At 47.8% G+C, this 22,974-nt stretch overlaps 1 protein-coding gene across 2 annotated transcripts in view; it reads left to right on the forward strand.

Annotated features, from left to right (window-relative positions):
* LOC138570282 (zinc finger protein 271-like) overlaps nt 1–22,974 on the forward strand; it is a 168,492-nt gene that overhangs the window by 78,559 nt on the left and 66,959 nt on the right. The window contains exon 2 of one of the 2 annotated variants that reach the window (XM_069649051.1): nt 18,009–18,155. The gene's annotated coding sequence lies outside the window, so the exon portion shown is untranslated. The remainder of the gene's footprint in view (nt 1–18,008; nt 18,156–22,974) is intronic. The other variant, XM_069649052.1, reaches the window with a different exon arrangement.

The following is a 22,974-nucleotide window of genomic DNA, read 5'->3' on the forward strand; positions in this document are numbered from 1 at the left end:
TGGTTAAAATATGTAATACAATGCCTAACATCATTGCTTCTAAACAGATGGACTAGACTGTACTGGTAATTTGAATGCAGTAATTTGCACTGGTCTAAAACGCTGATACCATCATAGACACTATGATCTTGTTTTAGGCAATTGACATTTTGTAAACTTGTTATAATTTTCAGGATGTGATAGGAGTTTAAACGTTTTGGTAATCACTCGAGGATATATTTTAGAGGGGTTTTTAAGAACGTTCACTTACATGTATCTGATGGCTTTTTGATCATACGAAGAAATCAATATATGGTCAACTATGGTGAAGAATGTACACTTGTTGGAGAATTCTCGAAATACCTAGGTTACAACAATTGTAAGAATGTTGTAATTTGAAAATGCCTAGATTTCAAAGTATATATTTGATTTCTCACTCTATAGATGTATGTAAAGATGCCTTTATGGGTTATAAAGATACACAGGTTAGCTTCAGGGATTGGCTATAGCCAGAAAATGAATAGGCTTAACCTGAATTTTTGTGGTGATGGAGTGACTCTTAGACATATATTTAAGAATCAAATTTGTGTTTTAGACTCTGATGGGACATGCATGATACACATGATTAAGTGGGACGGTAGACTGATTTACTTAATCATATGTTGGATTTGTTTAGCTCTGAAATTGCAAAAGAAATAAATGGTATGGGAAGGATGGGGACGCAGAATTTTTTTTTGCTCCACTATTTTACACTGTTTGGTACTTTAAATTAGATTTCAAACTAATGTGGTATGAGAGAACATATGTTTTTGAATAACTAGAAAGAATGGTGGGAGATGGACTGAAAACAATGACCTTACATATTCGGAAGTTGATTGAGGGACATAGATGTAGGAATCAAATTTGTGTAATGGTCTCTGATAGGATATATGATGCACGAGGTTAAGTGGGATAGAAGATTGATTAACTCAATTATATATTGGATTTGTTTGGACCTACAATCGAATGTGAGTATTACTACCACTATTACATACTATATGCCATCAGAATTCAAACTAGTGTGATATGATAGAACTTATGTTTTGAACGAATGGAGGAATGATGTTGAAATGGTTTCTAGTTAATAGGCAAATTGATTGAATATATGTAGACTGACCAGTGGTTATTATGTTCACACTAATTATTCTAGGAGTATAAACTAAAAATAATTACGTAGTAAGACTCATTTTTAGTTGGACAACAATGATAGTCTGTAAAGCAGAGCAGTGTTCGGCTTAGAGATTCATCAATTATATGGAGCAATTGGGAGGCTTAACTTTGCTGAGATCTTGTGGCTGAGTAGGAACGGGTGAACTTTTGGGCAAACTGTGTTTAGGTTTTTCGTTCTAGAAGATTATAGATGTGTTTCAATATGGGGCCCAAACTTAATTTAAATACTCAATCCTTATGGCTGTATAAGATTGGGTTCTTTGAATGTTTGCATGTTAAAATGAAGTTTCTGGTTCTTTTACAATTGGGAGGGGAGCCTAGGACAAGAGATGCCGAGTACCTAGGTGGTGCTGGATTCCAACATTTTCTTGAGAGGGTGGGTGAGGGGTGGATTGTGTTTTTTGTATCTTTTTGGAAGTAGTAGAAGTTTATATGAGTATGAATTTCAATCAAAGTATGGCTATGGTTTCTGGAAAAGTTCTGACTGTCACAACTTGGAATGTAAATGGTATTAACAACCAGGTAAAGAGAAAGAAGGTTTTTCATTGTCTTGACGACATGAAGTGTGACATTTGCTTCTTGCAAGAAACACACATTCTGAAAGGGGAGGTGAATGCCTTGCAGAAAACATGGGTTGGGAAGGCCTATGGGTCCTGTTATTCCTCACGATCCAGAGGTGTTGTGACCCTGATTCAAAAGAACGCTCTGATACAAGTAGTAAGGGAAATTTCTGATAAAGAAGGAAGAATTATTGCTTTATTAGCAGCGATTCAGGGTGTGAAAGTAATCTAATGTAACATATATGCCCCAACTGTTGACAATGGTCTGTTCTTTAGGAAAGTTTTTCAAATGATTCAAGATTTGAATACCCCGAATGTTATTTTAGGTGGTGACTTCAACACGGTAATGGATCCCAGTATGGACCGTTGTGGGGCTAGATGGGTAAGGAAAATTGATAATCAATGTTCATCACTGCGAGCACTTGTGGAAGAACATGAATTAAAAGATTGTTGGCGTTTGGATAACCTGGATTCAACAGAATTTAGTTTTTATTCTGGTTCACATGCAACCTATTCTCGCCTAGATATGTTGCTCACAGGTAGGAGGATGACTGAACATTACAAATCTAGTGAAATAGGAAATATTATGGTAACTGATCATGCTCCCATGTCAATGAATTTGAAACTAGATTTTGAGATTTGCACGACCAAGGACATTTTGATATGAAGGGAGAGTTACGTAAACTAAAAAAAGAGTTGAATGAAATGATCACAGAGAGAGCAGAGAAAGAACTGTATAGAGTAAAATGTTCATATTTTGAACGAGGTGAGAAATGTGATCGCTGGCTGGCATACAGGCTTCATCAACAGTACTCAGACAGTGCAATCACTTCTATCAATGGTTCTAATGTTATAGTCACTTTCAATCCAAGAGAAATTAATGATCTTTTCAAAAATAACTACACTGATTTATATCGGAATGAACCGGGCATAACAGGTTCTGCTGCTTCCTTTATGAATGGCCTCATAATTCCGAAAATTTCAGACGTTAATAGAATGAACTTTGAGAGAGACATATCACTAGAAGAACTAAGATTTGTAGTTAACAAATTGAACTCAGGAAATTCACTGGGGCCAGATGGCTTACCGGTGGAATTCTATAGAATACTTCCAGAGCCTGCTTTGGATTTAATGACAGACATGTACATTGAGTCAAAGAGAGAGGGCATTCTGTCGTCTACTACAAATAACGCTACTATTTCGGTGTTCTTGAAAATGGGAAAAGATCGGAATGTGCCCTCTAGTTACCGTCCTATAAGCCTGATTAATATGGACAACAACATTTTGGCAAAAGCATTAGCTTTACATATTGAACATCTAATGCCATCTCTGATTCATGAAAATCAATCAGGTTTTGTTATAAACCGAAGGACTTCAAGCAATATACGGAAATTGATTCTAACAATGTCACGGGCTCAGGAATCTATAGAAGATATGGTGGTCTTCTCTCTTGATGCCAAGAAGGCTTTTGATAGGGTGAACTGGACGTACCTTTTTTTTGGTTTTACGTGAAATTAATCTAGGACAAGGCTATATTTTGTGAATATCTCTTTTATATACCCTTCCTACAGCAGATGCTAGAACAAATGGATTACGATTCCTTTAAGTTAGAGAGAGGTACCAGGCAGGGTTGCCCTTTATCTCCACTGCTATTTGTATTAGGAATTGAGCCTTTGGCAATTGCACTTACTTAGAGCGGTACAAGGTTTGAAGGGGTTTGTTTTCAAGGTGTTGATCAGAGAACCTGGTTTTATGCGGACCATCTCTTATTGAGATCTTGAAGGTTCACTACCTGTATTGATGGATATCTTGGGGAATTTTTACGAGGTGGCTGGATACAAGATTAACAGGTGATGCCTTTAAATTACAAATGTAATAAGGCTTCCATCACAGCATGGGGTTTCAAATGGTGTTCGGAAAGATTACGGTACCTTGGTATCTGGTTGACACCACTGGTCAGTGACATGGTAGATGTGAGTATGACTGATACATGCAAAGATTTCAAGTTATCTTTGGAACGTTGGTCTCTGTTGAACTTCTCTCTCTGGGGAAAGGTGAATGCTTTAAAGATGGCCTTGGCCCCAAAAATAAACTATACACTTAGCATGCTTCCTTTAAAGATTAGCCCTCATTACTGGAAAGAATTAGATGGTTTGATACAATCGTTTATTTGGGATCGGAAACCAGCAAGGCTTAAATTATGGAAACTCAAACTTCCACTACACAAAGTGGGACTGGGCATCCCTAATGTCCATGTGTATCATTTGGCATTCTCCAGTCAGTTTATTGCCCACTAACTCAAGGGCGGTTTTAACAACTATGAATTCAAATGTAAAGAAAGCTCCTCTGACATATTTCTTGCGAGAAACTTGGCAAAATGTATTTGATATGTTGGGTGCGGATGCGCTTAAATCCCCAAATGCTTCTATTTGGTTTAATCCAAAAATCAAAGATAAGGGGAAAATACTATTTTGGTCAGAATGGTTTATAAGAGGTGTGATTTGGATTGGAGATATCTGGAAAGATGGAGGTTGGATTGCTGGGATGGACTTGAAGGCGAGTAACAACATTTTTAATTTTTGTGATGCAGATTACAGAAAGCTAAGAAAAATCATTGGAAAAGTCGAAGGATTTGATGGTGTGAACTTAGATTTCTTTACTGCCAAGAGAGAGTCCGGTGAAGGGTCTTTTGCTAGTAGAGTCTATACAGAAATTGTAGCGAAATACAATGAAAATGCCAGCTTACAAGAGGAATGGAGTAAAAGATTGGGCTTTGTCATCTCTCCTGAGATTTGGCAGAGCATGTGTGCAAATGTGAATTTGTGTTCATTAAACCTTTGTGAGAGATCCAGGCAAATCAAAATACTTATCGCGTTTACTGGAGCCCTGAACAATTGGAGAAAAGATGCATGTCAGCGAATGTTGGGGTTGCCTAGGTGAGATAGGAACACTTGAACACATGCTTTGGAACTGCTCACGTGTGCGTAACCTCTGGTCTGAAGTATGACGTGTGTGTTTGAGTGTACTTGGTGAAAATATTGACCTTGACTTCAAGACAATGATACTTGGATGTGTTCAAATGTTGGATGATTTGGCAATATCCCATTAAAAATGGCTCCTCAGGGGAGCAATGGTTTGTAAGAAAATGATTCTTAGTGGCTGGAAGTTTGAGGAAATGTATAAACTGGCAGATATGGAAAATACAATTTAAAAGAGACCGCGGAAAAAGAAGGTTTATGATAAAATGTGGAGGACATATTTAAATATGTACCATTTCCAGGAGGGATTTTTGATGTTTGGGGGGTGGGAGGGGTTGGGGTTGGTTTGAATATGATTCCGTTTTTGCTTGATTTACCATAACTTATTATTATTATAATTCTAAGATTCAGATTTAGATATATATATTCATTACTGTATTCTTGAAATGTCTGTATACTCTTCTTTTTCAAAACTATAAATAAAGTATTAAAAAAAGTCTAAACACAATGGACGCAGACAGCCAACCCCGATATATCTGAAATCCTAACTGAGGGTCTACTGTTGGCTACATTTACTCCCAGGCTGTCCCAGGAGTGGAGCCACTGTCCCTGGTGGAAACACTGAAATGATTGGCTTTGATCAGTTTTTTTCTTTAAAGAAAAAAATTGAATCCATAATTTCTGTAATCTTGGAATTAAAATAGATTTTTGCAAGAATACTAGAAACTAGTTGGAAAGCATCCGTAATCATTTCAGTGTTTAAGAAGGGATGTAAGGCAGACCCATCAGCTTAAAGACCCTTCGCTATGATCGGTTCCAGTTATAAAATTGTTGCTAGATTAATTCTGAGAAAATTCAAACCTTGCATTGAAATGGTGGTCTTTTGCCCTAATTCCAAAACCAGATTCAGAAATGGATTGAACACCTCTCATAATATCTGGTCCTTAAACTACATCATGGCAGAAATCAGGCGCCAACCTGGGAGGAGACTCTATCTATGATATTTTGACAACTCCTGTGCTTTTGATAGGGTCTACCAACCCAAACTCTGCAAAAAACTCAAGACGTGGAGCATTGATCCAACTTTACTTCATTTTATTAAATTACGATACTCAAATAACACTCTTTTGGTCTGTTTGGACTCTGACGGTTCTCTTTCGGACCCTATCAGAACTAATTTAGGATTAAAACAAGGATGTATGTTGTCACGCCTGTTATTCAATGTATACACTGTGGACATGGACAGGGACAGTAAGAGCTGCTGGCAACTTCCACCCTTGTGCTGGTAATATTCTGGTACCATGGTTGGTATATGCTGACAATACCATCTTGCTGGAGCTAATGCCAATAGTACTCCAGCATTCTATCGAGGAACTTGCCAGCTCTGGTGCCAGCAACAACATCAGGATTAACTCAGCTAAATGGAATGTGATGGTTTTCAGTGGAAAACATTGTGGAACTAATTACCGTTTGTATCTGGAAACAGAGAAACTGGAAGGGGTCAAAACATACATATACCTCAATATTCCGACTGTAGCCACACCCAGCTTTGTGGGAACATATGTCCATCTGAAGGTAATTAAGAAAATAGTGGAAATCGGAAATGTTATAATCAGAAAAGAAGGCCATAACGTTGCAGTCTATCTGGAAATATATATGACTGGTGTGGTACCATGCATTCTTTATAGATAGGAGACGCTTCAATCAAGAACTGTGATGTGGCTAAATTGCCTTGAAGGAAAATTACTTGTTTCAATTTTAGGGGTACCACAGTCAGTACCGTAAAAGCACTCTAATGTGGACTTCGTATTTTGTCATTCCAGGCATGCTGGTTGATACGCAGAGTTGAATTCTATGTAGCACTCTGCAGAGCGGATAATGACAATAACAATAACCCTTCGGTATCCATTTTCACAAACAAATATGAGCAGATCATGATATACCAGGCCCCCAAGGATTCAGTGTCCAGACATTTGGTAGCTATTGACCTTACCCCCCTGACCCCCGATGAAAGCTCCTTTCCATTCCATCATGGGTGCAGAACCCAAAGACCCAAACGCAGCATTCAAAATTCTCTCAAATCAGCCAAAAGCAAGTTCTTGACACCATTTCCAAACTCAAAGCATCCGCTTCCAAACACGTCAAATTATGCGCTCCCACACTAGCACCCATCATCACTAAATTTGTTAACACCTCTTTTGCTTCCATGGATGTACCCGCCACCATCAAAGAAGCCTGGGTCACCCCCTTACTAAAAGAAATCCCTAAACCCAGCGATAACTACTATCGCCCCATAACGACAGTCCCATTTCTGCTCAAAATAATAGACAAAGTAGCATACTCCCAAATAAAAAATTACTTGGAGGTCAATCACCTCGTAGGTGCCAGGCAATCTGGCTTTCGGCCTAACCACAGTACCGAAACTGCGCTTCTAGACCTAAAAATCCAAATGGACATTATAAGGGACACCAGAAACCTCAGCATTTTATTACTATTAGATGTTTCTGCCGCATTCGATTTGGTGGATCACGATAAACACATCAACACGCTCTCCTCAGCCACTTCCTACACTTCAAAGCTCATTGCACTAAGTCGTAAATTCCTGTCCCCCCAAACTGCATTACTCTAGCCAAAGCTCTTATCTTGTCTAAGTTAGACTATTGCAACATATTAATGCTAGGTGCCTCTAAAGTAAACATTGCCAAACTCCAACTTTTACAACATAAAGCATTGCAAGCAGCACTAGGAATAAAAACATCCAACCATATTTCTAAGATTAGAAGGGAAGCCCATTGAATAAAATAGCGTTGAAAAACAGGCGCTTGCGTACAAAACGCACACAAGCACCGGTATGACAATTCATGGAGCACATTGCGCGTGGCTTACCCGAGACTTGCTCTGAATCAACGCGGGCCCAACACTTGCGCGAGACGCCCAGCGAAGGCACTTACCGTCTAGCGCAGTCACCTAAAAAGGGGCGGAACACATGGAATGGGGAACAACAAGCGTAAATGTGGGCATTACGTGGGAAGTACCACAGTAAAATACTTGCAACGCCCACACGCGCACTAAATACATGTATTCATGTAATCTAACAGGGCTCTCCAGCACACGAAAAAAGACATGCTGATCCGGATGCACGTCTGCATGCAAAAGCTGGCGTAAGCGCACTGCGCAATAAAAACAATGCATAAAAAGTGCACACAAAAGCCAACGCGCATATACCGATACGATGAATCTACCATTTCTCGCAGCCGTGATCGTGGCACACCGCAGGAGGAGGATAGCCAGGGCACGTATTGTTTTACCCAGGACCAGCCTTTTTGGGATGCCTGATGACCAAGTCTATGGCAGGTATAGGTTTCCACCTCATATCATTCTAGACCTGGTCAGGGACTGGGAAGATGACCTCACATCACCCACCCTGTGCTCTCAAGCACTGAGCCCCTTGGAAAAGGTGCTCAATGTACTGCATTTTTTGGCCACTGGGTCATTTCAGCAGACAACTGCCATAGTTGGGGGCGTTTCACAGGCCACACAGTCATGCTGCCTACACCAGGTGTTGGCAATCATTACTGCACGCCCCTCAGTCCGCAGGCACATATACATGCCCAGAACACCTGCTTTAAGGCAGGCCGTGGTCCAGGGCTTTTATGGGATGGCACACTTCCCTAAAGTGCTTGGTGCCATCGATTGCACCCATGTGGCCCTATGTCCACCTAGGTCCACTTAGCACATCCATCGGAATCGCAAGCACTGCCATTCCATCAACGGGCAGGTTGTATGTAATGCCAAGGGAATCATCAACTCTGTATATGCCAACTATCCAGGGTCCACCCATGTTAGTTTCATATTCAGAATGTCACCCCTGCATCGGGCCCTGGAAGCTGGGAGGCATGGCAACACAAGGCTCATTGGTGAGTACAAATGGCCCTGCAAATGCATGTCTGACTCACACAGACAAAACCACACCACTGACAATCCATCTCACCTCCACCAAGGACAGTGCCTACCCTCTGAGCACCTACATGATGATGCCAATACGGAACCCCACCACACCACCCCAGGTAAGATATAACGCAGCCCATATTGCAACTAGGGCCATAGTGGAGCGCACATTTGGAGTGCTCAAGTTACGCTTCCACTCCCTTGAAAACTCTGGTGGCGAGCTACTATATGCACCACCACCAGTAGAGTGCAGGATCAATGTGGCAGCATGTGTCCTGCACAACGTTTGTGCCCCCACATCTCCAACCACATGCACGGCAGCAGTGCATGGGAGGGGAAAGGGCACATGGCGAGGCTGGCCGTACCCAGTTTGTGGCACAATTATTCACCTAAAATCCAACCCCTGCAGAGTGCGCACAGCCGTGGCACATTCCAGGTCACAATCGATGATGACAAAGGGATAATCATCTGTCCCAACCTTAACACCTTGAGAATGTGTCCTCAGAAGTGCTACATTGTGTGCATCCCTTAGTACTAAAAGTATCACAGATTGGTGGAAGATGGAGTATTCCACTAACACCATGCCAAAGTACACATCTAAACGCTGGTATGTTACCTAAACTCTCCCACACCTCTTTTCACCTGGCCCACCCACCATGTCATTGAATGCAATTCCCAAACTGAGAAACAAATGGCCAACACATAACACCAATGTCACAAAGCGCTCAACAATCAACGGATGAAGTTCAGAAATAACTCACTCATCAATCTAACAATGTTCACAGGAACATGAATTGGCCAGTACAACATATCAGATACACAGCACCCAAGAGTGAACTGTCTGACCATGACCATACATAAGTGCACGTGTGCCTCAATGTGTCACAACTTGCACATGGCACCCTTGTATATTCGTGTGGCACTGGTAACCAAAGGGAGCAGGGAATCGCTTACAGCTGGAATGCCAACACTAATGGAGATAGTCAAGCCAATACATGAAGATGGAACATGAACAAAGGATGGTTTTCAATGTACAAAAGAAAGGGAATAACAATCATGAATCCCACTAGGGGTGTTTACACATGTCGGACTTCAGACTGCCCACAGACAAATGTACGTCCAATGCCAATGTGTAAGTTACTTTCACACACTGCACTCCTTGCAAGCCCATGGAAAGGGGAAGCAGGAGTGACATATGTGTCTGGACCCTAAGGCACAAACAAGGAGGGTACCAACACAAGACAAGCCTGCATGGGTCCAGCTGGAATCTTCAGTGGATGTTCTCGGCTGCCACACAAAGCAACACACTATCACATTAATGCTTAATAGACACAAAAAGAAAAATCAAAAATGCCCATGGGGTACTTGGGGGATGGGTGCCCACCCAGGAGGGAGGAGGTGCAGGGTGCACGTCAACACCCACATGTGTGGATGTTGAGAGAAATAAAAATCCCTCCATGGGTCAATGGGCTGCACAGCTATCATGGATCAGGAGACCTGACGCTGCTGTCGTTGCTCTCTGATGTTGCATCAGAATGTGGTAGTGGAAAGGAATGATCACCACATAAAGCCCTGGTCTGGTCCTCATTGGCAGTGGCCATGCGGGACTGAGATGCTTGCATCTGCAACATGATGGCTCAGAGGTCTCCATGCAACACCTCACGGGATGCATGCTGTTTCTCCGTGATGGCACGAGTCATCAGTTGCATCTGCTGTTCAGACCATCTACTGCTGGCTGCCTGAAGTGCAGCCAGTATAGTCCTGAGGGACCTATACTCTAACCTCAAGGATTCCCTGTGGGCCTGACCCTCTGCAGCCAAGGATGCTCGCAGATCCCTAAGATCTGCCTGTCAGCTCCTGTTGCTGGCCACCATGTTCAGCCTGTGTGAGCAGCATGTGGACCACAATGCCTTCTGCCGGTGCTCCACCTGTCTTGCCGGGGGTATCATGAAATTGGCCACCCTATCCATGCCCTGAGCCAACATCTCATGTGAAGCAGCCTGTTGTTGTGCAACAGCATACATGGACTACTCCCACACAGTATTGCCATCTAACACACGGCCACCACGTTGGCGGACCCCATGCCTGCCCTGGCCAAGGGAACTTGGCCCTACATGTGATGGCGCTGTCTGTGGCTGCAGGACTGCATCCCTCCCCTGATTAGCTGGCCCATAACCACCACAGCAGGACGTACCAACACTGACTGTCCCTGTTAGGAGTCGTCCCCCCCTTCAGACGTTTGAGATGCAACAGCACCCACAGTCGATGCACTCACCTGCGACATCACAGAGGTATCCATATCTGTTTCACCACCAGAGCCATAGGCTTCCTCAGAGGCTGACTCAGACTGAGTCATGTCCAGGATGGCCTGTAGCACTAGTGGATCTTCATGGGCTAGCACACCACATCCCCCACTGGTGGTCAGTTGCAGCTCTGTATCCTGTACCTCCTCCACCTCATCCTCTGCATCCAGTGCCTCATCAGCTGCACATGGACAGAAAAACAGATCAAGAACCATGTAAACAGCACAGCCCACACACATAGGCATCACAATGTCAGCATGCAACACATCAACCTGCCATGTCACAAACTCCCACACGTACGCAGTGTCAATGCAAGTGAAGGCCAGCAAGAAAGCAGACATGTACGTGTGTGGAAGGGCTAAATACTACATGTAATGCATGGTACATAGCAGCTGCTCCACCCATGAGCACCTGGCTGGCATAGTTCATTCACCAACATCCATGATGCAAATACACATATGCCACGTAGCACAGCCATGCCTGAACTGTTCAACTGCATGAGATGGAATTTGCTGACTACTGTCCCAGAGCCATGTATAATGGATGTGACGTGACATGACATATAACTCACTAACTCAATACACACAAGTCTCACAAGTTGCTATGATGCAAGGCTGGTGGAATACAGTGAAGCCAGACACACACATCCCATGAGGCCATGTCACATTGACATCACAAAGTGATTATGCACACAGTGAAGGGGATTCCTGTGGTTGTAAGTGGGAGTGGCCAGTGCAGTACATGTGAACGGCATACAAATGAAATACAACAACATGATCATCTATGAAAATGTGGCGGGCTAATGGAAGTGTAGGTACAGACATCAGGTGCCAATTTCTGGAAGAGCATTGTAGGGGTACATTAAATGCCATCAAGTGTGGGGGATGGCAGGGAGTCAGTGCATGTGTTCAACTGGTGGCTCAGAGGCCCATGTCTGAGATCAGAGTGTGGGCAGGTGACTGGTTCATTCTCACAGTCACCCGGGACTCCAGCCGGGGAGAGGAGGAGAGAAAGCACAACACATGAGGAAGCATCAGAGGTGCCTCATGACCAGGAGAAGGTTCACCTCAAGTTCTATTGAAGCACAGAGGCTGTACCAGAGGGAGGCCACAGCCAACCACCAACTAATTGATATGTGAGAAGTAGGAAAGGGATGATCAAAGCCCATGAGAAGGAAGCAAATGTGGAAGATGGAGTTGAAGGTACTGCGGCCCCAGGACCCATAAGGCCATATGGACAATGCAAAGGGGTTGTAAATGAACCATCATACCCACTGTGAGCCAAGGGATGATCAAAGCCCATGAGAAGGAAGCAAATGTGGAAGATGGAGTTGAAGGTACTGCGGCCCCAGGACCCATAAGGCCATGTGGACAATGCAAAGGGATTGTAAATGAACCGTCATACCCACTGTGAGCCAATGTCCTCATCACAGTCCCAGGGAGATACAATACATGCCCCCAAGACAAAAGGACCATTCCCACAGTCCAGGTCTGGATGAGGCACAGAGGGAAGAGATTAGAAGCACAGACATCTTGGTAGAGGTTGCTGCAATACCCCAACATAGGTATGACAAGTCCTCTGGAGACAGTGAGCTGATTGGGGAAGGTGAGGGAAGGTAGATTACCCCTGAGGAGGTTCAGCTGGCAGGGTGACCTCCCAGAGACATCAGAGATGTGCACCGAGAAGGCGAGTGTGGAGTGGCATGTGGTCACAGGCTATTTGCCATAACTGGTTGGAGCAGGAAGAGGGCCAAGAGAGACCGGACAGAAAGTGACATGGAAGGAGTGAGCAGGTGTGGTGATGGGGTTGGTCACAGTGTGCAGCACATGGTGCGTATGCAGGCTGCAGGACAACAAGCACGTGTCAGTCCACTATGACATGGTTCCCCCATGGCAGTCATATAAATGCATGCAAAACTTTCAGACAATCAATACACTTCATCCAAGCAATAGACACATGTCCTGGATGCACACGCATCACCACTCACCAGACATCCCCTCATAAATTGGCAGGTCTCCCATGCCTTGTATCTGCTCCACATCAATCATCTCACTAATGATCTCCTCATGTGGAGTGAGTTCTTCGTCCTCTTGGGGTGGCCCACCTCCAGTCACCAGAGTAGAGGCATAGTTGGCACACAGCTTATCTTTGGCTCAGTGCCAGAGGTCATTCCAATGCTTCACTGCCTCAGAAGCTGTGCACCTCTCAATGCTCAAGGCGCTCATATGATCGGCGACACACTGCCAGTGGGCCATACGCTGGGCAGACGTATGTGTGCTCCCTGCCCGCACAAACATATCATGTTCGTGTTCCTGCACATAGTCCAAGAGGATCTGGAGTTCCTCATCACTAAAGCTCCTCTTCCTCGATGTGCGGGTCTCCTGAGCCGTACGTTTGGACTGAGCCTGTTGGCCTACTGCATGCTTTCCCTTCTTGCAAGGTTGTGCAGACCCTGAGTGGCTGGAACCACTTGGGACAGTAGGGGCTGGAGCACTGATGGACCGGGCTGAGGCAACAGCCACTGCTGCTACGAATGTAGCTAGCCTTGCAGGTATCTGTACCTGGGTGCTTGTGGCTGGACCTTTGTCCACACATCTCTTGGCCTTGGAGACACGAACATCTGCACCTCGGGCCAGGACCACTACAGGCCTGGCTGAGGGACCCTTAGCCTGGGCGGGGAGTGCTGCAGTGGCCCCTGCAGCTTCCTGACCCAGGCTGGTCTGGCCAGCAGATGACAGTGCTGACCCAACATCAGCTGAATCACCCCGACCCTGTTGGGTAGGGGGCATTTCTCTCCCTGCATGAACCTGTGCACCTCAGCTTCCTCAACCCCCTGCGCCAGCTCCGCCACCTCAGCCACCTCCGCCAGCTCCGCCACCTCGGCCCCCTCGGCCACCTTTGACTCCCTTCCCACTTGTTGCATTCCCAGCCATGGCACTGATGGATTAGTGCAATGGGAGGTGCAGCTATCTATTGACCTGGGCAATGTGAGTGAGAAGTCAGGGTACGTGATGCCAAATGCGTTAGGGAGAATTCTCCAAATGTGCTTTCCCTTACCTTTTGAGACCCACAGCAACTTTGCTGGATTGCCAGGATTTATGTTTTTACCTGGAATGAGTGTGAGCCTTTTTTCCCACTCTTTCATGTATTTTGTGTGTGTTTTACTTTTGTGTTCTTTAGTTATGGAGTTTTAAAACAACTCCAGTGGCATCATCTTTTTCTGTGTGTCACACAGCACCTTCAGTGCAGTGGCACAGGGGTGTCTTTTCATACTCCCCAAAGGTTTAACTACCTTCTCTGAGAATGACTACTATCTCTCAGGACAAGTAAAGTTAAATTAACTTTACAGGTCTCTTTAAATTTACTGACCCAGCCCACCCTGTCTTTCTATAGAGTGCTGGAGGGGTTGCTTAGCTTCCCTTGAGTCAAAGCACTCATGTAACAGTAAACTGTTACCTTTTCCTATTTTAAATGGCTGCTGGCAGTGTTTTAGATCAACTACGTGATTTTTCGCGACCGCTAACAACGGTAGCTCAAAATCAGGAGTAGCCATGTTTTTCAATATGGTGCCCCAGACCTATCAGACTCCGGTCATCTTTTTTTGCCATTTCTTTTAGGAAAGGTCCTTCTTGTGTATAACTCTGCGCGCCAAACCAGGTTTGGTCCCTTTGTTCGTGCCCTTTGGCTGGCTTCTGTGCTGAAGCCCTCCTCTGGCGCCAGAGTGTCTGGGGTGGACAGGATGTGAGGGAGGTGCCCGAAACTCCCTGTTCTTAGTCTCCTAGGAGACCAGAATGCACTCTGGTATGATTGGCCGGCTGACTGTCCGGCAAGGACAGCCACCCTGCTGGGTGAGTGACAGCCAGGCTGAATGAATGGGGGAAAACTGTTTAAAAGCGTGTCTCTGGGACTTGGAAAGCAGAGTCAACCACTGGAACGAAAGAACCGAAGAGGAGATGAAGGAAGAGGACTGCTGCAACTCCTGGATGACCGGTGAAGCCCTGCTGCAGGTCTGAATTGCCTGAAACTCAGATGACAGAGAAGCACTTCAAGGTTAACTTCTTCCCTTGAGTTTGGTGGGAACAACCAACTCGTAAGATACCTGGACACCGTCCTATTCCAGTCGAATTTTCATCAGAGTGCTGTTGAAAACCAGATAGCCAGAGGGAAGGAAACCAGGGGGACTTTAAGGCACTCACACCTTAAACCAACGTCTTGCTACAGCTTTTGCCCTCTTCCCTGGGCAGTGCAGGAACCTCCCGACTTCCTCCTTCCTGTCCCCACGACTGAAGTTCAGGAACAGCGAGATCTGATCAAACTGCCAGGAACAACTACCTCAGCTACAGCTTTCATCATTAACAAGGTACTGTGCAACGCGGTCCGGAAATCTTTTCGGCCATCGGGAAAGTGTGTGAAACTTTCCTCAAGTACGAAGGCTTGTCCTTCCCTAAACATTTGTCAAACTTTTCGCCTAGCCAAATCCTTTAAAAATCTGTGGCAAAGACTTAACCGTTATATACCAGAACTGTGCTATCCTATACAAAACACTCTGAACCATTGACTTTGGCCCAGGCCCATTGAGAAGAATTGCTGGTTATATTTAACTTGAATCCTATGCCCTGCCTATGATTGTATTTGGCCTGTCTATTCTTATGACCTTGTCTTTTCCCTCCCTTTCTAAGTATCTAAAGTGCCATTTTGCTCACACTTCATTTTTGAGCTAAACTTGTTCAGTTACTTACCGTTTGGATTTGTGTGGTGCATTAGTGCGTGATATTGAGCTGCTTGTGCTAGTGTAATGTTTTATAGCTGACTGTGTAAATAAATGTATATTCTTTTACCAAGAAACCTTGAGTAAGTGTTCACTTGAATCACTTGAAAGGTTGGTCCTTTGTGTAATTTGTTCTACTGCTCACTTAAACTCTTGAGATAAGTCTGGCTGCTCAGCCATCACTACCACTTTACTGTGCAGTACAGGCTTGTACCAAAGGTGAAATTGTGCTTACACTTGTAGTCCTAATTGCCTGTAGTGGTCCCCAAGGGTACTGCCGGTGGATCTGCTTAACAAAATGTACCAGTGTGCTCCAGCAAGGCTCAGTGTAGAGTCAGGGGAAAAATGAATGGGCCGCTCAATGCACAGGCACCCCAAAAAAGAAAGAAACGTGTACGCGACCCCTCGGTAGCCCACGAGTAAAGGTAAAATGCGACGCAGTACGCTGTGGCCCCCAGTAACATAAAAAATGCATACGCGGATAACACATAAGGTACAGTGATGTCAGGAATGGGGTACGTGATACACAGGGCCACCCACAGTATGCTAAATACGCATGTGACTCACCGTTAGCCTCGTAGACAACTCCCCTGCCAAAACAAGAAGTACAAACTGTCACAGTAGTGAATAATTTGCGTGGCACCCTAAAATACTCCAAAGTCCATGCATCCGTCCGCTACGAATTGCACGTACATTGCAATATTGTCCTACGCACACCTTTATCCCAATACTGAACGCTAACACCCAACGTTCAGCACGTGTCACGTAATTTACGTGCTTAGGGCCTTTCCTCTGATTTCACGCTAATACGCTGTTTCCCCACGTGTGGAGTCACTTTGTTTCCGGCTGCCCGTGCGAGTGACACTGAAGATCCAAGCTCCTGCCTACAAGCCAATTTAACTGCCTCCTATGAGCCATCTGCTGCTGCCTGCCCATTGTGTGCCTGCTGCCCACGTGCCCTGTATTTCGGTGCCTGCTGTCAAGCCATTTCCAGTGTTCCTGTCATCAGACCTGTGCCCACCTCAGCTGATCCAGAAGACTCCCGACGTTCCATACCACCGCTCCACAGCCCAGCCCCAGGACCACCTTGTCCACCCACACCTGCCTCGGGGGTTGCTATGTATGAGCAAACAACATCGGAGGCAAGTGGCAACCCCTCAGCAGCAAGGTAGAGGGCTGTCAGCTTCTCAGCCAGGGAAGTTGGCATCCTTGTGGAGCAAATCCTGGGGCATTATGATGCCCTCTTCTATGGACCATCGCAAGTCAGCAAGGAAGGGTGGAGGAAGATCTGGGCGGTCATCGTGGGTGCCATCAACACGGAGGGTGTGGCACCCCACGACTACCATCATGTCCACAAGCGGTGGGAGGATTTCAAGGCCAGGACCCACAAGAAGGCCCAGCGCTTCCTCAAGGCTTGTGAGAACTAAAGGGGGCGCTGGTGCTGTCTGACCACCGATAAGATGCGCGTCCTTGAGCAGTTCTACACAGCACTGCATGCCCAGGTCATGGATCTGGAGCTCCGTCTGGAGTCGACTGATAAGTGTGCATGTGTTGCTGTCCTCCATGGTGCATCTGCATGATTATGTATGGTTGGAGTGTGCACCCTGGCCTTATGTCAGGTATGCCACTTGTACATATGTCTGTGTTCATGACCCAGACAGTGCTGCATGTGATTCCATTCAGGCATGTGTGGCAGCAACAGTGTTTGTGTTTCAATATGCGATGCGCTGCAGCATGTAATGATGTGCACATGGTTGCATACATGTGTCTGGGCTTGGCCATGTGAGAGGTGTGAGACATGTGTGCTTTTGGTAACATCATGGACATGCATGTGGTGCATGTGCATGTGTCTGGGAGGTGACTGTGTGACTGGCCAACACTCCAGGATGGATGTTACTTCAGAATTTGAATGTGTGATTGACTCATGCTGCTAAATTGACCTGGGGTTTACTCTGACGTGATGGATCCATGGCCGGCTTCATGACTGTCAGCTGATGTGTGTGAGTGTGATGTGTATGTCACATTATGCATGTGAGGTGAATGCACAAGTTTGAGGTGCCAACAGTGCCTACTCCAAGGATGTGATTGTCTGTTGTACATGACAGAATGACTGTGCGTGTGTGTCAATTGCACTAACATGTGTGTTGTGTATGGTGATGATGGTTGTGACCTTCGACAGTGCCACTCATGTACTTTTGCTTTGTGTAACACAGACATGTGTTCAGTTCCCTGATGTTTGTGTTCTATGTCTCCCTATCCACAGCAACGATGGAAGAAGAGGGCGGAGAAGGTGCTGTGGAGCACTCCATCAGGCACAGACGCAAGGCCCTGTCATGCTCCCAGGTACTGTCATCTTCAGGAAGCGAGGAGACTGGTGCCGCGTGCGAGACAATGGCCGCAGCTGCAGAGGGTAGGTCCAAGAGGGCGAAGGTGGTCGTGAACTCCTCGGCAGTCGGAGGGACATGTGAGTCCACACAGGGGCAAGACACTGCGGAAAAAGTTCGGGAGGTATCCAGGTTGACAGGGGAGGACGAGGAGCCCTGTCCCATGGGGCCCGGCGGGGTGATGACGTGGGTGTGACTGTTGCAGTCCAGACTCAGGGGCCGGAAGCAGGACAGGTCGCCGTGGAGGTGCCTGTGCTTATTCCTGCCCCTGGGACTGCGACTGCATCAGTATGCACCTGCGGGCATGACTCAGGCCGGACCCATCTGCAGGTGGCAGATGTTTCCACGCAAATGGAAACACCAATGCTTGCGGATTTCGCCATTCGGGACAGGATGGAACCTGTGCTAGCCGGTGTCATGAGGCGGACAGGTACCATTTGTGATGATGTGCAGGCTTCCAATTGGGGGCTTCCATGTCATCATGATGAGGTCTGCCGTATCTTTAACTGGCTAGCACATTTCCTGGTCTCGCAATGGGTGCGTGGGCTGGCCACTTATGTGACCCCTCCTCAGCTTCCTCCTCTGTGCGCCAGTCATCCTCCCTGCCGTCTTCCGGCCAGATACCACCAGGGCCCCCTGTGTACCTGCCCCCCTGCTGCCAATCCTCCATCTATTGCAACCTACTATAAAAAAAATGGTTGCATTATTGGCTGATCTAACTTTAACTTAAACATAAATATATAAGATTGTTCTGCATTGAATAGTAAATTGTGTGATAAGCAGTATTCAGCAAACAAGGACAGTTTTGTTTGCGAGCCGGAAGGTGTACGATCGAATATCACGATATCATCGGCAAAGGCAAGCCAGTGTATTTTAAGATGGGCTAATCTTGCAGGATAGCTGATTTGTTGCGCCAAAATAGCATTAATGCAGCATAAGTACAAATTAAAAGGTGTGGCCGCCAAGTTACAGCCCTGCTTGACCGCTACCCCAATTGGGAGGGGATTGGTGGTTGCGCCTGCCTGATTTGCTCTGACATAGTAGACAGTATTTACGTGCAGGTTTGCTATTAGGAAGGTGATGTGCAATGGAATACCCATCGTTAGCATTTTTTGCCAAAGCAATCCCCGCACCAGGAAGTCAAAGGTGGCTGTCAGATCTATAGAAGCCATATACAATGGCCCAGAGTCGGCAATCTTCGTTTTAGCAAGCAAGTGGGCCACTAATGGTGCATTTAGTGCCGTCCCCATCTGGGCCCGAAAGACAATTTGGAAGCGTGAGAGAATATTATGTTGCTCCGGGTGGGCATGGAGATCACGCAACAGTAAGATTGCAAAAACTTTGGCCGTAGCGTCTATAAGGGCGATGGGCCGATAGTTTGCTGGAATTTCCCTTGAGCCCTTTTTATGTATCAGTACAATTATTGAGCCTAACCAAGAGGGGGGATGTCTAAAGTGGCTAGGATATTATCAAATTGACACTTCAATAGTTTGGCCCAAAGCAAAGGTTTGCGTTTAAGCACGCAGGGGGGGAGACCGTCAGGCCCTGCTGCTTTGGAATATTTTAGAGCATGAATTGCACATTCAGAGGCCGATTCATGGAATAATTAGCGCGGCGCAAGTGGGCAAAAACGTGCGAATCGCAGTGGAATAGCGAAAATCGCAGTGAACGTGCGAAAATCGCACGAAAAGCAGCGCACGTCGATTCATGGAAGTCCGTGCGCGAGAAAACCAGCGGATGTGCGATAAAAAGTGCGCGGCGCACGTTAGCGCACAGGCCATCTAACAGCGTGCGCCAGGTCACAGCGAAAATCGCACAGGCCACAGCGAAAATCGCACATAGCGCGGCGCACGCAATAAAAGTAGGCGGAACACGGGCGTAACACTCGGAATGGGGAACAACTTGCCAAAACGTGGGCGTCACGGGGGAAGTACAGGGCACAAGTGCGCGGAACGCCCACACGCTCGCCTACAACACGTATTCATGGAATAGAATAGGGGAAAAAAGCGCACGCTCAAACCAGCGCACAGGCACAAACACGACCGCCACAAGAAAGGAGGCGGTAGCGTCTCTGCGGCTGTAAGAAATGTGCGCCAAAAGGTGCGCCAACAAATAGCACCTATATACTGCCATGATGAATGTCCCATACTGTGGCCCTCCAGGAAAAATGACGTGCAAAGGGGTACCCACAAACACGGACACCCGCTGACAAAAAATACGTGTGCATGTATACCGGGGTGCGCGGGAAGTGTCACACGCGATTTGCAGGGTACGTGCATCACAGGGGTTCGCGTGAAGTTATTCACGCGATCGGGCCTGGGGGAGCGGGCTACGTGTATTACAGGGGTTCGCGTGAAGTTCCACACGCGATCGGGCCAGGGGAGCGGGCTTCGTGTATTACAGGGGTTCGCGTGAAGTTCCTCACGCGATCGGGCCTGGGGGAGCGGGCTACGTGTATAACAGGGGTTCGCGTGAAGTTCCTCACGCGATCGGGCCTGGGGGAGCGGGCTACGTGTATTACAGGGGTTCGCGTGAAGTTCCTCACGCGATCGGGCCTGGGGGAGCGGGCTTCGTGTATTACAGGGGTTTGCGTGAAGTTCCACACGCGATCGGGCCTGGGGGAGCGTGCTACGTATATTTCAGGGGTTCGCGTGAAGTTTCACACGCGAATAGCCTGGGCGCGTGAATTTGAGGGGTGCGCGGGAAGTTCCTCACGCGATCGGGCCTGGGGGAGCGGGCTACGTGTATTACAGGGGTTCGCGGGAAGTTCCTCACGCGATCGGGCCTGGGGGAGCGGGCTACGTGTATTACAGGGGTTCGCGTGAAGTTCCTCACGCGATGGGTCCTGGGGGAGCGGGCTTCGTGTATTACAGGGGTTCGCGTGAAGTTCCACACGCGATCGGGCCTGGGGGAGCGTGCTACGTATATTTCAGGGGTTCGCGTGAAGTTTCACAGGCGAATAGCCTGGGCGCGTGAATTTGAGGGGTGCGCGGGAAGTTCCTCACGCGATCGGGCCTGGGGGAGCGGGCTACGTGTATAACAGGGGTTCGCGTGAAGTTCCTCACGCGATCGGGCCTGGGGGAGCGGGCTACGTGTATTACAGGGGTTCGCGTGAAGTTCCTCACGCGATCGGGCCTGGGGGAGCGGGCTTCGTGTATTACAGGGGTTCGCGTGAAGTTCCACACGCGATCGGGCCTGGGGGAGCGTGCTACGTATATTTCAGGGGTTCGCGTGAAGTTTCACACGCGAATAGCCTGGGCGCGTGAATTTGAGGGGTGCGCGGGAAGTTCCTCACGCGATCGGGCCTGGGGGAGCGGGCTACGTGTATTACAGGGGTTCGCGGGAAGTTCCACATGCGAATAGCCTGGGCGCGTGTATTTCAGGGGTGCGCGTGAAGTTCCACACGCGAATAGCCTGGGCGCGTGTATTTCAGGGGTTCGCGGGAAGTTCCACACGCGAATAGCCTGGGCGCGTGTATTTCAGGGGTTCGCGGGAAGTTCCACACGCGAATAGCCTGGGCGCGTGTATTTCAGGGGTGCGCGTGAAGTTCCACACGCGAATAGCCTGGGCGCGTGTATTTCAGGGGTTCGCGGGAAGTTCCACACGCGAATAGCCTGGGCGCGTGTATTTCAGGGGTTCGCGGGAAGTTCCACACGCGAATAGCCTGTGCGCGTGTATTTCAGGGGTGCGCGGGAAGTTCCACACGCGAATAGCCTGGCCGCGTGTATTTCAGGGGTGCGCGGGAAGTTCCACACGCGAATAGCCTGGGCGCGTGTATTTCAGGGGTGCGCGGGAAGTTCCACACGCGAATAGCCTGGCCGCGTGTATTTCAGGGGTGCGCGGGAAGTTCCACACGCGAATAGCCTGGGCGCGTGTATTTCAGGGGTGCGCGGGAAGTTCCACACGCGAATAGCCTGGGCGCGTGAATTTCAGGGGTGCGCGGGAAGTTCCACACGCGAATAGCCTGGGCGCGTGTATTTCAGGGGTGCGCGGGAAGTTCCACACGCGAATAGCCTGGCCGCGTGTATTTCAGGGGTGCGCGGGAAGTTCCACACGCGAATAGCCTGGGCGCGTGTATTTCAGGGGTGCGCGGGAAGTTCCACACGCGAATAGCCTGGGCGCGTGAATTTCAGGGGTGCGCGGGAAGTTCCACACGCGAATAGCCTGGGCGCGTGTATTTCAGGGGTGCGCGGGAAGTTCCACATGTGATTTGACAGTGTGGCTCCTCCCAGGTGTACCCTGTACACCCTCCACGGCCCCTGCAGGCAGCCCACACCACAGGGGACTACCCTGCATCCCTGGTCATGTCCCGCAGGCAGCCCACCCAACATGGGCATGCCCCCCAGCAAAGGCACATGTCTCCTTGAACTAATGAACACCAACACATGTCCCCTTGCACCCCCACCCCCCAGCACTGTGGGGCACCTGCCAGCAGGCCCCCACCCATGTCCAACTCATGTCTCCCACCACCCCCAAACCCCAGCCACCAGGGTCACCCTCCACCAGGGCCCCACTCATGTCTCCCACCACCCCCACCCCCCAGCACTGTGGGGCACCTGCCAGCAGGCCCCCACCCATGTCCAACTCATGTCTCCCACCACCCCCAAACCCCAGCCACCAGGGTCACCCTCCACCAGGGCCCCACTCATGTCTCCCACCACCCCCACCCCCCAGCACTGTGGGGCACCTGCCAGCAGGCCCCCACCCATGTCCAACTCATGTCTCCCACCACCCCCAAACCCCAGCCACCAGGGTCACCCTCCACCAGGGCCCCACTCATGTCTCCCACCACCCCCACCCCCCAGCACTGTGGGGCACCTGCCAGCAGGCCCCCACCCATGTCCA

The sequence above is a fragment of the Ambystoma mexicanum genome, chromosome 2q (assembly GCF_040938575.1).
Source record: "Ambystoma mexicanum isolate Mex_15411 chromosome 2q, UKY_AmexF1_1, whole genome shotgun sequence".
In the NCBI taxonomy this organism is placed as follows: domain Eukaryota; kingdom Metazoa; phylum Chordata; class Amphibia; order Caudata; family Ambystomatidae; genus Ambystoma; species Ambystoma mexicanum.